The sequence below is a fragment of the Megascapheus bottae genome, chromosome 24, assembly GCF_031878675.1.
Source record: "Megascapheus bottae isolate mThoBot1 chromosome 24, mThoBot2.hap1, whole genome shotgun sequence".
NCBI classification, from domain to species: Eukaryota; Metazoa; Chordata; class Mammalia; order Rodentia; family Geomyidae; genus Megascapheus; species Megascapheus bottae.
The window spans coordinates 19809984-19825789 of record NC_143532.1 but is presented as its reverse complement, the minus strand read 5'-3'; the positions used below and the strand labels follow the sequence as shown (position 1 = coordinate 19825789).

Genomic DNA, 15806 nt, shown 5'->3' with positions numbered 1-15806 from the left:
CCATGGTTTGGGGGTGCTGAGTGGCCATAGTTAGCCCCATATACTGCTGGACCTCGTGGTGTGGGGTAGAGAACTCACTTCACCACATGCCAGATGGGGAGCACAGGAAGGAGAGGACCATGGGAGTGGGCAGGTCAAGACAGAGCCCCCAGGAAGCGTACCAGGGGTCTGCTTCCTCCCCCCACCCCCCCCAGCCTTCTAGGAATGCCATCCTTTTCTGAATCCACTGATTGGGTCAGTTAGCCTAGCCCCCAGCCCATCCATTTACTTCTCTAGAAAGGCCCTCCCAGACACCTGCAAAGGTGGAGTTCAAGGGGAGGACTTGAACCTGGGATATGAAGTACAATCTGTGAAGTCCACCTCTTCCCTGAAGCGCTTCTCCCCACCCCACCCCACTCCTTTCCCTGGCCTGGGAAGCTAGGGAGCAGAAGTCTGGCAGAGCCACCCCCCCCCCCCCCAGGAGAATGGATGAGCACGCCTCTACAGGCCAGATCCAGGACAAACGCTAAAAAAGGGCAGAGGCTGCAGAATGAGTAATGAGCCATCCAGGAGTCCTCTCCCCACGGCCCCTAATCTCACCCTCCTTCTTTCTGTCCCTCCCCTCCCTCCCCTCCAACACCTGGTCCTTTTGTCTCCCTGTCCAGTCTCCCTGCCCCTCTCTTTCCTCTCCTCCCTCATCTCTGCTGCTGGGTCCTGGGTGACTCTGTGGGGTCCTCCTCTTCCCTCCTCCCTGCAACAGGCCCTGCTTGCCTCTGTCTCAGGGTGACTTTGAAGACTGGAAGAGCTCTGCACAGAGTGCTTACCCTAGCAGGGTGCTGGTGGCGCATGCTTATAATCCTAACTACTCCAGAGGTGGAGACCTGAGGATCATGATTTCAAGTCAGCCAGGGCAGGACAAATCCATAGGACTCTTAATCTTCAAAGAGAGAGAGAGAGAGAGGGAGAGAGAGAGAGAGACAGAGAGAGAGGGGCAGAACATGAGGTGTAACTCAGGTGGTAGAGTACTAGTCTTGAACAACAACAAAAAAACAAGCCTAAGGGAGATTGCCAGGTTCTGAGTTCGAGCCTCCGTACTGGCACACAAATAAAAACACAAAGTGCCCACCCTGAGTCAGCTCACCTAGGGCTCAGGGAAGGGGATCTCTGTCACTCTCTTCCTGCTCTCATCCTGAAGTGGCCCCCAGGGCCAGGAGCCAGGCCTCCCCGGATCTCAAGTCCCCCCAAGTCGTGCCGCTGCTTCCCTGTGCGCGCAGGAGAGCCACAGGAGAGCACACCCGACCTGCTCCGCGCGCCCCGGGGTGCCAGGGATCGCGTCCCGGGTCGGGCACGGGGCGGGAGCCGGCTGTGCCAGCCTCCTCCGGGCCGCTGCCTTGAACACACGTGACTTCTCGGCAGCGGCCCCGGTCCCCGGTCCCCGGCAGCCGCGGTTCTACAGCTTTCAGTTTCGGAGCGAGCGCTATGAAGTCGGAGCCCCGCTGGTGAGTGCGGCGCGCGGTCTGGGAGGGCGGACCGTGAACAGGGCCGGTGCGGGGTGCGGGGGGACCTAGGGCCCAGGCGTGGCCCCAGGATTCTGACAGAGGAGCGAGGGTCGCCCAGTTTGGGGGTGGGACAGGGAGGCTCCCCTCTCCTGCTGCCAAATCTGTGGAGCCACCTTGTCTCGCCTTTTAAATTCTTTTTAAACTTTCATGAAGAACTGTAGAAGTTGCATTATCTCTTATGCACAGTTCGGACTTTTTAGCCTCAAACCCTTTTCTATTATGAAAATTTTTCAGACCTTTAGGCTAGTGGGAGATAGAATTAGGTCTGGCCGACTTTGCGCGCTGGGGACTGCTTTGCTGTGGTTATCACCACCACCCCTCTCCCAGGCCGCCCACCTCCTGCTCTAGCATTCATGTTCAAGCACGGCTGGCTTACACTTGTTTCCTACCTACTCAGGGGGCTGAGAACCGAGGCTCCAATTCAGAGGCAGCGCAAGCAGGAAAGTCCATGAGACTCTGATTTTCTATAAACTACCTCCCACCCCCAAAGCCGGAAATAATGGAGCTATGGCTCGAGCTATGGCTCGAGTTATAGCCAGGGACAATGCCTAGGCCAAGCTCCAGGACTGGCATCAAAAAAGGGGGGCAGGGGAGCAGGTATTTCAACAGAAATAGTTCAGAATTTACTAGGGTAGTCAGATTTGGGGGAGAGCCCAACTTCAGCACTGTTTGAATACATTTTATACCTTTGTGATCTTATGTTTCCTTTTTTAAAGGTGAAGATTCGTGTGTGTGTGTGTGTGTGTGTGTGTGTGTGCTGGGATTGGGGATGGAATTCAGGGTTTGAATTCATGTTTGTTAGTGTTCTTTTATTTTGTTCTGTTTTGCTGGTATTCTACCACTTGAACCATGCCCCCCAGTCCAGCATTTTGCTGGTTAATTGGAGATAAAGTCCCACGTACTTTTCTACCCCAATCAAATCTTGATCTTTCAGATCCCAGGCTCCTAAATAGATAGGATTACAGATGTGGAGACATGGGCGCTCAGCAAGGTTGAAGGTTCTTAACACATAAAAGGCAGTTTGAAAATTAGTACTTTCCAGAGTCTAGAAGCTGGTGACAGCAGAGGTGGGACACACCCTCATCAGTAGCTAGCTGGCTTTCCAGTCACTTTTCAGTTTGGGGACTGGGTTAGCATATGACTCAAGTGGTAGAGCATTTTCCTAGCATGTGGGGGCAGGCCCTATGTTCAAGCCCCAGCATGGAAAAAGTAAATAATCAAGCACTGGGCTTGCTCTTCTATAGGGGAATGGATGGAGAAGGACTGTTTACAATTTGATGTGTACATAGCTACTTGGCACCTGTCCTGGGAGGGGGGACAGTTTGGGACCCTCAGAACTTTCCATTTGCTGGGTATCAATGAACAAGCCACTTCATCTCTTGAGACCTTGTTTCCCAGCTATAAAAATGGGCACAATAGATTTTTCTAAGTCTGTCCCATAGACTGAATGAGTGAGACAGATCCAGTGCTTGGTCAATATTAAAGTACCCTCAGAAGGGTAAGGACCTTTGGGTCCTCAATGGGGCAGACAAGTAGAGGGTTTGTGAGTGTCGCAGTGTGCTTAGCCATGTGCCTGGGTCAGGTATCTGGATGACAGCAGGGCCTAGCCAACCTCTGCATACCCAGGCCGCACGACCTTTGGCATGTATGTATACTCTCGTAGCCCAGAAGGCCATCAGCAAGATCTAGATAGAAAGAGAAAGGCCATGTGCCAAGAGGTGAAGGTTAGAGCAACACAGCCACAAGCTGAGAAACCTAGGGGAAGTGTGAAGAGGTGTGGAAAGAGCCTGCTCTGCATCTACCAGCATCTACACTCCAGCTTTTGGCTCTGCAGGAGAAGAGATTACTGTCATGGCAATCCACCAGCTTTGGGATATTTCGTTACTGCATGTAGCACACCATTAGCCATTGGATAGATTGGATTAAGGACTGAGAAATGAATAGTAGCACATGCACTATGAAAACCTTGACGGGGGCGGGGAGGGCACAATTCAGTGTGGGGCCTGCAAAGAAAGGAACCTTTTGAAGGTGTTTGCAGGATGCAAACTTTGGGGTTTTTTGCTAGGCCTCTGTTTTTTGGGTTTGTTTTTTTTTTTAAATGCCAGTTGGTGGCCTAACATTCTCCATATTTCTACTCGAGTCTCTGTAGAAAACAATCAGTGATGCAGGCAGGAGTACCTAAAACCAGATAAAGGTGGGGAAGCCTACAACACAGGCTTCCTAAGGGAATCAGCACCCATCAAAACTAAACAGTAACATGGCTGACCAAATGTATATGGGGTTTTCTGGGTTCTGGGGTTGCTGGAAGCATAGTGTGACCTTCACTTGGCTCGTTAGGGTAGTTCAGTGTTCCAGGCCTCTAGGTGGATCTGAGGGTGAGGGTGGGGCGCCTGGCTCTGCTGGACAGCACTGACTCCAGACTCCTCTTCTTCTCACCCTAGCTGATCAGGCAGGAGAGGGAGGCAGAAGGCCCCGGGGAAAGTGTTTCCACGCGTTCTTCCTACCTGTTTCAAGCCTGGCTATGGTGGAACTCTTCTCCATCCCAGAGCCACCTAGGAATCTTTTAGAAATTCAGCTCCAGGAAGCTTTTAGTAGCCCTCTGGCTGGCATGTTCCTTAGTGGCCAGTGGTAAGGGAGAACTGGAGGAAAAAGAGGAAACAGTTTACCCTCAGGCCCTTTTGTACCAATGAGTTGTCTCTTTAGCTTCCTTTCTATATGTGTCTATTCCCTATCTTTGTGGCTTATGGAAACATAAATGGACATCTCATTTGTTAAACAAAGTAATATGGAATCCATACGTTAAATGGAAATGTAACCCATAGTATCTCATTTGAAAATTAAGCTGTGTGTGGTGGTACATGCCTGTAATCTCAGCACTTGGGAGGCTGAGACAGGAAGATCCAGAGTTGAGGCTAGCTTGGGCTGCATAGTTTAAAAATTAGTAAATAAATAATATAAAAAAATAAAAACTTGGGCCAGGAGTGTGGCCTAGTGGTACAGTGCTTGCCTAGCATACACAAAGCCCTGGGTTCCATTCCTTGGTACCACATACACAGAAAAAGCTGGAAGTGGTGCTGTGGCTCCAGTGGTAGAGCTCTAGCCTTGAGAAAGCCCAAAGACAGTGCTCAGGCCCTGAGTTCAAGCCCCGGGACTGGCAAAAAAAAAAAGATGACATGGTTATTCACAGCATGGCTAACCCATGTCCACTATTATTGGATTATAAAATGGAATTTCATTTTCTCCTTTTACATGCAGAATATTTCCTGCTGTATATGAAAAAACAAGACATTTTAACTTCTCCAATTGCTTTTTTCCTTCTTCAGAATTTCTCTTAGAGAAGGCAGCATTGAGGTAAATACACTGAGAGCATTTGGGGTGAGGGCCTGTGTGCAGGATGAAGGTTTTGCATAGATGTGTCATTGGTGGAGAGTTTCTGTATTTGTTCAAGGGAGGAGACAAGAAGAGAAAGGAGAGAAAGGGAAGGAGGCAGGACTGTTACAGAGCCAGCGATGGTAATGCTCCCAGGAAAGGCTGAGGAGGACTCTGTCTGGCCCTTGGATACCAAGTTCATGAAGCTAGTGTGGGAGTAAAGATCAAGAACGTTTCTTACCCTGGCACCATTGGCTCACTCCTGTAATCCTAGCTACTCAGGAAGCTGAGATCTGAAAATCTCAGTTCAAAGCCAACTTGGGCAGGAAAGTCTGAAAAATTCTTATCTCTAATTAATCACAGAAAGAGCCAGAAGTGGTACTGTGGCTCAAGGGGTATAGTGCTAACCTTGAGAAAACTCAAGGGCAATATCCAGGCACAGAGTTTAAGCCCCAGGACTGGGAGCTTTAAAAAAAAAAACTTTGAAAGAAAAGAAAAGCAAGTTTCTCAGTAACGCAGACCAAAGAGAGCTAGAAAGCCGCACAGGTTGCAGGCACAGCTGTAATGGGAATAGTGACATCTCTCACATTTTTGCTATTTATGAGGAAAGTGGCCTGGGAGGTTGACTCTAATTCACCATGGGATGTATGCTTCCCTTGTTCTGGTACTTTCTGTCATTCTTACTGTCACACTACCTTATCTGTTGGGCCCAGAGATTCCCAAGGTCAGCCTGCTTATGAAATTTGGGATCTAATGACATGGGTGGCCAAGCATCCCTCAGAACAAAGGATGGATTCTTCCCAGGGGTCTGTCCTTGAGATAAGGGATTTTCTTTGCAAACACTTTTGTGCACAGATGAATCATCTTCCCATTTTAACATTTATTATATTAATATTATTAATATTTGATTTCTTTTTGCAGTATCATTCTCCCCTCCCCTCCTCCCCCCAATGGCTTGAAATCATGGCCTGGGCACTGTCCCACAGCCTTTTCTTCTCAAGGCCAGTACTCTACCACTTGAGCCACAGCTTCCCTTCCAGATTTTTGTTGGCTAACTGGAGATGAGTCTCCCAGACTGACTATTGGCCATGCTGGCTTCAGATCATGATCGTCAGTGCTCACCTTCCTGAGTAGCTAGGATTCCAGGCAGGAGCCACTGAGCTTAGCTAGCCCTTCTCTTTGCTATCCCCAATTCTTGAAGGCGTTGGATATGTTGCTGAGCTTTGGAGTTCTCTTGTCAGTGATTTACCCGATGAGGACTATGTTTGGATGAAGTTGAATCACAAAGTGGGAAAATTGTTCTTTTCAGTTTTCCTTACTCCTTCCTGCTTAGTCAAGGAGGAAGTCCTGGACAGATGCTGAAGTCTCTAAAACTCCCCTCCCTTCCCAGGGGGCTGGGCCTGGCCTTGATGAACAATGACACCCCTATCATGAACCATTTTTTTTTTCAATACTGGGGTTTGAACTGATAGTAGTGCACTTGCTAGCTAGGCACTCTACTACTGAGCCATGCTTTCAGCACCTCCACCCATTGTGGGTTTCATTTGCTTTGGGTTTCTTCAGTTTAGACAAACTATACTTTAAAAAATAAAGCTAATATTGATCCTGGTACCACGGTAAACATGAATGCTAACAACAACAAAAATAATAAAGCTAAAGGTGAGATGGCTTCCAGAAAAACCTTAAGAAACTGTCATATGTACAGTGTAAAATAATAAAAGAAAAGAAAAATAAAAAGTTGGTACCAGTGGCTCAGGCTGGTAATCCTAGCTACTAAGGAGGTTGAGAGCTGGTGGATGGATTGCAGTTTGAGGACAGCTCTAGGCAGTCAAGTCCAGGAGACTCCATCTCCAAAATAACCAGCAAAAAGCTGGAAACATGACTCAATTGGGAGAGTACCAGTCAAGCATGCCAGCCAAGAGTGAGAACTTGAGGTCCTGAGTTCAAATCTTAATACAGCCAAAAAAGAGAAAAGAAGAAGAAAACAAAACAATAAAAGTTCTAGGAAATTGCACATGGTGCCTAGAGAGGGTGATAGTGAGGAAATTTCACATTTCCCCATCTTTCTGCAATGCTCGGACCTTATCAAATGCCAACAGACCGTATTTGCAAGTAGAGAAATGACCAGGATAAGATGAAACAACAATGTTGGTTTTGTAAAGTCCATTCGTTGAAGACACCATTGCTTTTAGCTAAGAAGCAGCTTCTGGATTTTGGGTTTATTTATTAGCATTCATTTTGCACTGCTGGCTGGCATGGCTTGTGAACATCAGCCAGTGTGTCTTCGTCGTCCAGGCTGCCAAGCATGCACAAGCATGGCTCTGTCCACCTCTCCCCGGCACACACACACACACACACACACACACACACACACTTAGCAAGATCTTCTGATGGTTCAAATTCAACTACAGGGGTTTCCTCAGCTCAGGCCTACACATTCATGTCCCTTCCAGCTATTATAACATGGTAGGATATAGTCTTGGCTTACAAGCTACTGGGAACATATTTCTCACTGTTCTGAGAAGTTCTAAGTTGGGGTGTCAGCATATTAGAGTTCTGGGGAGGCCCCTTTCTGGGGGTGCAGATGAATGATTCTGCAATATTTCCTCTGGTGAGGACTAGAAAGAGCTCTGGGGGGCTTTCATAGGTACCAGCTACATTCACAAGGGTAAATGATCTTCTTAGCACTAGCTACCTCTTTTAGATCTCCCCCAGACCATCGCACTGGGTGCCAGGATTTCAACAAAGGAACTTGGGTAACACAGACCTTCAGTTCTTGGCTCCGTGTGTTCTGTGTTGTTGGTCATGGGGTCAAATGCTAGGCATGCATGAGGACTTAGAAGTCTACAAACAGTGTGTCCGCCATAGACCTCAGAGTCCAGGCCTTCTCTTTTTCACATCTTCATTTCCCTCTTCACCTTCCAAGCCCACATAAGATCCTTCTGGTCCTGCAGTGAGCTGAGGAGGGGATTTCCCAGCCTCAAATTTTGTTTTCCATTTTTGTATGGTATTTCCCAGCTCTGCCTGCAGGAGAGAAGCCATCAGAGCCACCACACCCCACCGAGACCCACGGCACCAAGGGACAAAGGCAAGTGCCTCTCTTATAGACACCCTCTGGGCCTGCCTTGGTGGCCTTCAGGTCCCCAGGGTTGGGGGAGAGGGGGCTCCTGGGCAGGCAAGCTCGCCAGGCCCTGCTGTGCTGGAGAAGCAGGGGACCAGATGCTGGAAGGAGGGGAGGGCTGGTGTTACCTGTGGCCTGGCACTGTGGCCTCACTGTCACCTGGCATCTTGAAGAAGGGCCAGCACTTGAGACTCACCCAGAGCTTAGACTGTGGTTTGAAATGAGGCCCAATAGAATTTCTAGAACAGAATTTCTCATTCTCTAGAATGAGAAGAATGCTTAGGAACCTTTGGCCAGAAGTTTCTGGAGTTTTGGGAGCTTGTAGGGCTGAAAATTTCTCAAGGATGTGCCAGCTGCCAGCTATCTTCTGAGGGTGCTGGGCCCAAGAGACCAAGGTGGTGTAGGAGAGGAAAGCTCTCCTCCACACCTACCAGGTGTCAGCAGGATGGGGCTGGAATATGGTCCCAGAAGTCATCTAAGGGGCTTTGGTGGTGGGGGAGGAGGGGAAGACTGAGTCTCAGGTAAGAAGATGGAAGTGAGGTAAGCAGACATGGTAGAGACCTGGGACCTGGATTTCCACTGATAGGGAGGCAGGCACATGGGATTCACAGCAAGTAATTGCAGAATCCTCCTGCTGATGACCTAAGCAGGTCCCTTTTCCTGTGGGCACCTCAGTTTCCTCATCTGTAACATACTGTGGCCATGCGATTTATCTCATAGTGATGGAGTATGGGTTTAGGGTTGGTTATATTTTAGTTTTATGAGATGGTAAATTGCTATCTAGCCCATTCTGGCCTCCAACTCAGGATCCTCCTGCTTTAGCCTCCCAGGTGCTAGGATTACACACATATTACCAGGTTCGATCTTAAAGTCCCCCATATCATCATTACCCCAACGAAAACATATGCATGAGCTGATGGTATAGACCCCATGGGTAGATGAAGACACTGGGCTTAGTTCCTTCCTACCACATACTCATGGGCCTGAATCCAAACCTAGGAGGGGAAAGCAGCTATGGAAATGGTCAAAGATCTGTGACTCATACCCTCTTTATGCGCCCTCCTGTCTTTGCCCAGGGCAGTGAAATAAAGACATTAGCAGGAGAGTTAGTCTCTGTGCTCGATAGTCTAACCAAGGATGCTACTTCTCACCTCCTCGCTAGGTTGCTAGTTTTGTGAGCTCAAAGCAGACAGCTTTGGCCCTAGCCCTGTCCATTGCAGAATCCACACTCATCTAAACATCCCCGTTGGCACTCATGTCTGCCTCCTCACCCCAAGCTGTGGTTCAGAGCTAGTGACTGAGTGTGGGTATGACAGCCCAGCTCCTTCTGGAGGATCAGTCTGTGGCACTGTCACCACTTCAGATCCTGGAGAGGGCCGTTAGGGGTCGGGATGGGGGGAGGTCAAGTAGAAGCCAAGCTTCTGTTGTTGAAGCCACACTTCTTTGCTTAGCTTTTTCCCATTACACTGTCCTGTTTTCCTGACTACTCCATAAAGAAGTACTGTAAGAGCTGGGCATCATGGCTCATGCCTGAAATCCTAGCTACTCAGAAGGCTGAAATCTGAGGAATGCAATTTAAAGCCAGCTCAGGCAGAGAATTTTTCAAGATCCCATCTCAAGCAATAGTTGAGAACCATGTACTTGCCTGACACCCCAACTACAGCAGGAAGCATAAATAGAGTATCATAGTCCAACCCAATCTCATCAAAAAGTAGGACCCTATCTTAAAAATAATCAGAGCAAAACAGACTGCAGCCTGTCTAGCTTACGGCAAAAAAGCAACCGCCTAGCAAGTGTGAAGCCTGAAAGAAAAAAGTGAGTTTATAAGAACGCAACAGATGTGGTCACTGAGACATTAAGAGTCTAAGGAACCTATCATCAGTCATGTGGCTGGTAACTTAAAGACATCTGGTAGTTTCACTTACCCAACATCCAATCTGGCCCCTAGCTGGCCATGGAGGGGTGCAGGCTTCTGGGGGAGCTGATTTGTCAAGAGGAGATGTTCCCTCGGGGGGTGGGGGGGCAAAACCTGCTCCAGAAGAGGAGGGAGGAAGGGCTAAGGAGTGTGGGGGGGTGCTGAGCTGGAAGCAGGAGATGTTTGAGATAAAGGGACAGGGAGGTCATGCTGGCCCATGCTGGCCTCCTGACTTTATCCTGGAGGTGGTGGTTGCAGCTGGGTGCTTCAGGCAGAAATGAGTCCAGTCCAGAGCTGAGCCTGAGAGCCAGGGAGGTGGGGAAGAAGGCTGAGGAGTGTGGGTGGGCACATGGGTGGGCATAGGCCTGCGTGCCCTGGAGGTGGGACAGGCGGTCTGGCATAGTCAAAGGCTCAGGGGCTACAGAGAGAAATCGAGATTGATTTCTGCACTCCTTCCTCTAATAGCATCCCCCAGGTAGCAGGAAAAATCCCCAGGAGTACAATGGGTGGGGCCATGTATAAGAAAGGAAAGGTGGGCTGAGCTCCCCTCACCCCTCAGACCAGGGCCCACCTGCCCCCCCACCTGCTCCCTGCCTCTGTGGCTCCTGTTGTCTAGAGGGGGAATGGCAAAAGCACTGGATTCCTATCCACACGCCCTGCTGCCCCATGCCTGAGACCCTGTGCATCCGCAGCCTTTCTCAGAGCCTGATTTCTAATTAACCTTCTAGAGCTTGCGTTTGGGGTTCCTGGAGGTAACACTGTACCAAAGTTCCTTCTTAGTTGGCTCTGCTGTCTAACTTTCTGCCTAAAAAAAAAAAAAAAAAAGTAATAAAACTTTCCATGTATCTGAAAATATGCAAATCTTATGAAAACCAATATGCAAATGAACCAACAGCTAGCCAGGCTAGGGATCCCTGGTCCAAGCCCGGAGGTCGCACGTTGACTCAGTTCTTGCATGCTTTGATGAATACACTCAGTCAGATAAACGTGAACATAGATTTTTAACTACAAAGCTGAGGTTACTTTCAAACCTGGCTTGATTAGATAGCACTTCAATATGCTGTCAAATTCCCTAGCAGGTGGTCAAGGAGAAGTGGCAGAGGAGACACCTGCTGAGATTTGGAAATTCACAGGAGGCTGCAAGACAGAGTTGTGAGTCTTTAGGCAGATGATGCTGAAGGCATTTGCTTGCACCAAGCAAGTGTTCGACAGGTCTCCTCACTAGCCCAGTGAAAACAGGCTTGCCTTGGAAAATAGACACACACGCGCGCGCGCGCGCACACACACACACACACCAAAGAAAGTGTTTCCTCCATAGGTTTCAATTACTTTTCACTCCAAATATCATAGTGCAACCGTTAAACCTCATCTACCACCTTCCTACTTCTGCTTTAGTGTGTCATGCTGTGAGGGAACTTCCATCATCTGTGCCTACTCTTTGTTCTCTGTTTTTCTTCTCTACACATTGAGGAAATGGCTATTCTAGTTATTAGTGTCAATCTTCAGCCGGTTTTTAAAATCATTAGTGAATAAAATATCTCAAACATATAAAAGGTAATGCATTGAATGAATCTAGAGCGAATCATGTTGAGTGAGACAAGTCAAGACAAAAGGAACAAAAGGCTCACAGTATCCTTAATATGTGGCTATTAGGTCCAAACAGTATAAGAGAAAGGACCCAATATTTGCATACCCAATGCTCTGGACATGGTATTGGAAATATAAACACAACTACATAGACATAAAAACCTATGACTCGGGGCTGGGAGTTTGGCCTAGTGGTTAAAGTGCTTGCCTAGCATGCACGAAGACCCAGGTTCGATTCCTTGGTACCACATATATAGAAAAAGCCGGAAGTGGTGCTGAGGCTCAAGTGGTAGAGTTCTAGCCTTGAGAAAGTCCAAGGACAGTGCTCACGCTCTGAGCTCAAGCCCAGGACTGGTAAAAAAAAAAAAAAAAAAAAAAAACCTATGACTCTATAGACATAATGTTTTATTACATTGATTAATACGTATCTATGATATGCAAACTCTTAGCCTAATTTTGATTATGTTCTAAAAACTAAGTGCCGGTGCTTGTATATAGAGATTCCCTTCTTAAACACTTGTTAAACATGTCATTTGAAATATGATGTAAAAATCAATGTTAATAAATTCTTCAATAAAAAATCAAAACTTTTTATAAGTGTAATGGGTCTAGGTACTCAGGAAATAGAGGTTGGGAAGATGGTGGATGGATAAAAAGTTTGTGAGAACTCATCTCAACTTATAGGCCAGGTGTGGAGGAGTATGCTCCAGGTTAGCCTAGGGTAAAAATGTGACAATCAGTTTGAAAAATCAGGATGTCCTAATATGTCCTGTTTTAAAATTTGAATTTATTTACTGGTATGTTTTGGAGTGCTTTCTGTTCCAGGACACACTAGCTGTCTTTGAGAGGGCTGCTGTGTATGGATGGGTGCGTTATGATTTATTTCCCATGGGTGGACACCTGCCCTTCCCCCACCCCCAATGGTGATTTGGTAGCAAGAGGACAATGATTCCACTTGACTTTGTCTGACCACATAGATTGGAATCCCAGGAACCTTGGGCAAGTAACATATACTCAGTTTTCTCTACTGTTAAATGGATACATTGTAAGTATCCATTGCAAAGAATGAAGGCCATGTCCCAGGCAGATGCTTACTACAGGGCCCATGTATAGTGAATCCCCGTGGCACCTGCCACTTAGAGACCATCAGCTATGTGCCACTCATGTTTCAAGAATCTATAAGATCATTTTAAATCCTATGGATTTGTAAGAAAATCTACATGCTTCTCAATAAATGTCATTCACTAACATCGTCTGTTTTCTCTTTTTTTTTTGCCACATTTACAAGGATGTCTCATTGTCACAGTCCTACAAATATAAATGCTAAATACAAGTATGATGCACATACTGCCAAATGGCCTCCATCTCCGTGCAGATTTCCCCAAAGAAACAAGCCCCAAGACTCAAACTCAGATAGATTACTGGCTAGGTGATCCCAAAGCAAACACTGGTAGAAGATAAGGCATGGAGACAGGAAAGGGCCCAACAACCCAGAAGTACAAATCCACAACAAGAAGGACCTGTGGGCACCTGGAGAAACACCTGTTACCCTTCCAGAGGTCGGGGTGGAGATGGGGGCAGGCAGCTGCACATCCACCTTGGTTGGTGAGGTATTGAACTGAAAACCGGCCTATCGTCACCTCTGGGGCAGATGCCTCTCCTCGCCCTCTGCTTTCATTTTTCTTTAATATCTGTACTTTCTTGTGAATAAACTTTGTTTCTTTTTATTGTTGACTAAGATTCCATTGTGTAGATATAGCATACTTGGTTTGTCCGTTCATAAAGGACTAGACCTTTGGGTTGGTATCACTATTTGTCTATTATGAGTATGACTGGCCTGAATGTTGAAGATATTTTTATATCTCTTGTGTATGGACCTAATTGTGGAATTGGTGGGTTTATGGTGACTGAGTTAACTGCCAAACTATTTTTTAAAGGGAATGTATCATTTTACTGTCTAGCCAGCCAGGAATAAGGGCCTCAGTTTCTCCAAATTCTCATCTGCACTTCTCCAGCATTTCAATACTACATGGGTGCCAAAAGCTATGTCTGTATTTTTTTTTTTGCCAGCCCTGGGCTTGAGCTCAGGGCTTGAGTACTGTCCTTGGACTTTCTCAAGGCTAGCACTCTACCACTTGAGCCTCAGCACCACTTCCGGCTTTTTGCTATGTATGTGGGGTACCAAGGATCGAACCCGGGTCTTCATGCATGCTAGGCAAGCACTCTACCACTAGGCCAAACTCCCAGCCCGCATGTCTGTATTTTTTTAAGTGCAAAATAATTTAATTTAAAAATGTGGGGGGCGGGGGAGGGGTACTGGGATTTGAACTCAGGGCCTCAGGCTTCTGAGCCACATCCCAGTCACACCCTCAAGTTCTCGCAGGTGTCCTGGTATAATAGAAGCTGCATTGTCCTCAGTCCACATGCTAACTTAGGAAGTCTTCCTCCTCTTGCTTTCTGTGTCATCATCTTAGTTGTTTCGGATTGTTCTCACAGCATAGCATAGATTGGTGACTTACAAGACAGAAAGTTATTGCTCACAGTTCTGGAGCTGGGAAGCCCCCCCAGGCTGCGAGCTTAACATGTGAGTCTATGAAGGCTAGTTCCTGTTTGCAGATGGCTCCCTTTCTCTGTGCCCTTCACTGGAGGAGACAGCAAGCTCCCCCCACCTCTTCTGATGGGGCTTCTAATCCCACCTTGGGGGTGTGTCCCTCATGACCGCAGCAGCTTCGCCCTGTGTGTCTGGAAAGAGCCTAGATTTCTATCACAGACCGGTCTCACCTGGGAGTGCTCACTCCCTTGCTTTACCTCTCTTAGGATGCCACAGGATTGTTTTCAAAATATTGTGAGTACCCAGGACTCTTCAACAAGGCCTCCTCTTTCTTTTCTTCTTTCTGTTTTCATTGTTGTTATTAGTGGTGGTGGCAGTTGTGGGGCTTAAACTCTGGACCTGGCACTGCCCCTGAGCTTTTTTTGCTCAAGGCTAGCCCTCTACCACTTGAGCCACAGAACCACTTCTGGTTTTCTGGTAGTTCATTGGAGATAATCGCATGGATTTTCCTGTCCTGGCTGGCTTTGAACTGCGATCCTCAGCTCTCATTCTCCTGAGTAGCTAGGATTACAGGCATGAGTCACCTGTGCCCTGCTCTATTCTTATTTCTAGTAACAGTACCTATTAGCATGACATTAGAATGTGCCCATTAATGTGCATTTCTATAAAGCTCTGGAACTTTCTAGCTAAATTCTCCCAGTTTCACAGGTACAGAATTCACTGATCATTGTCTTGATTTATTTACTGAATTACTGGTTTTCTTTTTAGCCACATAGGCACAGTAGTAAGTACTGGGTACTAGGTTTCAAGAGTAACTCAGGGCCTCATGCTCTGCATGCGGGCAGTCTATCACTTGCACCAAGCTCTCAGACTTCTTGCTTATATGTACCTTCTCTCTCTCTCTCTCTCTGTCTCTGTCTCTCTCTCTCTCTCTCTCTCTCTCTCTCTCTCTCTCTCTCTCTCTCTCTCTGTCTCTCTCTCTCTCTCTCTCTCTCTCTCTCTCTCTCTCTCTCTCTCTCTCTGTCTCTCTCTCTCTCTCTCTTTGCCAGTTCTGGGCTTGAGCTCAGGGCCCGAGCACTGTCCTTGGACTTTCTCAAGGATAGAGTTCTACCACTTGAGCCTCAGCACCATTTCCGGCTTTTTGCTATGTATGTGGTACCGAGGAATCGAACCCGGGTCTTCATGCATGCTAGGCAAGCAGTCTACCACTAGGCCAAACTCTTGGCCTCTCTTCTTTTATTTTATTATTATTTTATATTTTCACTTTGGTGTTTTTGTCCTTTCTTGTATCTCGTAGGAACTTGGTTTTCCTGTGCATTCCATCTTATGAATCATACATCTCCAAGACTGTGTTAACATCGTAATTGGCACCATTGTGTCTTATTACTGTGCTTTTGGTAACATGGGCATCGCCCCTCTGAGGTTTCCCTTTCACGACATTTGTCAAGCCAGGTACCTGTGGCTCACTCCTGTAATCCTAGCTACTCAACAGGCTGAAATTTGAATATCACAATTTGAAGCCAGTTCAGACAGAAAAGTCTAAATTGAAAATCTTTCCCTATTTTGGCAGTCCTGGGGCTTGAACTCAGGGCCTGGGCACTCTCCCTGAACTTCTTTTGCTCAAGGCTAGCACTCTACCACTTGATCCACATAGCCACTTCCACTTTTTTTTTTTTTAAGTTATGTGGTACTGAGGAATCGAACCCAGTTGCTAGGCAACTAAGC

At 47.3% G+C, this 15806-nt stretch overlaps 1 protein-coding gene across 1 annotated transcript in view; it reads left to right on the top strand.

Annotated features, from left to right (window-relative positions):
- The first annotated feature begins 1463 nt into the window (after window positions 1–1463).
- Window positions 1464–15806, top strand: part of Nlrc5 (NLR family CARD domain containing 5) — an 86702-nt gene continuing 72359 nt past the window's right edge. The window contains exon 1 of the mRNA XM_090357063.1: window positions 1464–1478. The gene's annotated coding sequence lies outside the window, so the exon portion shown is untranslated. The remainder of the gene's footprint in view (window positions 1479–15806) is intronic.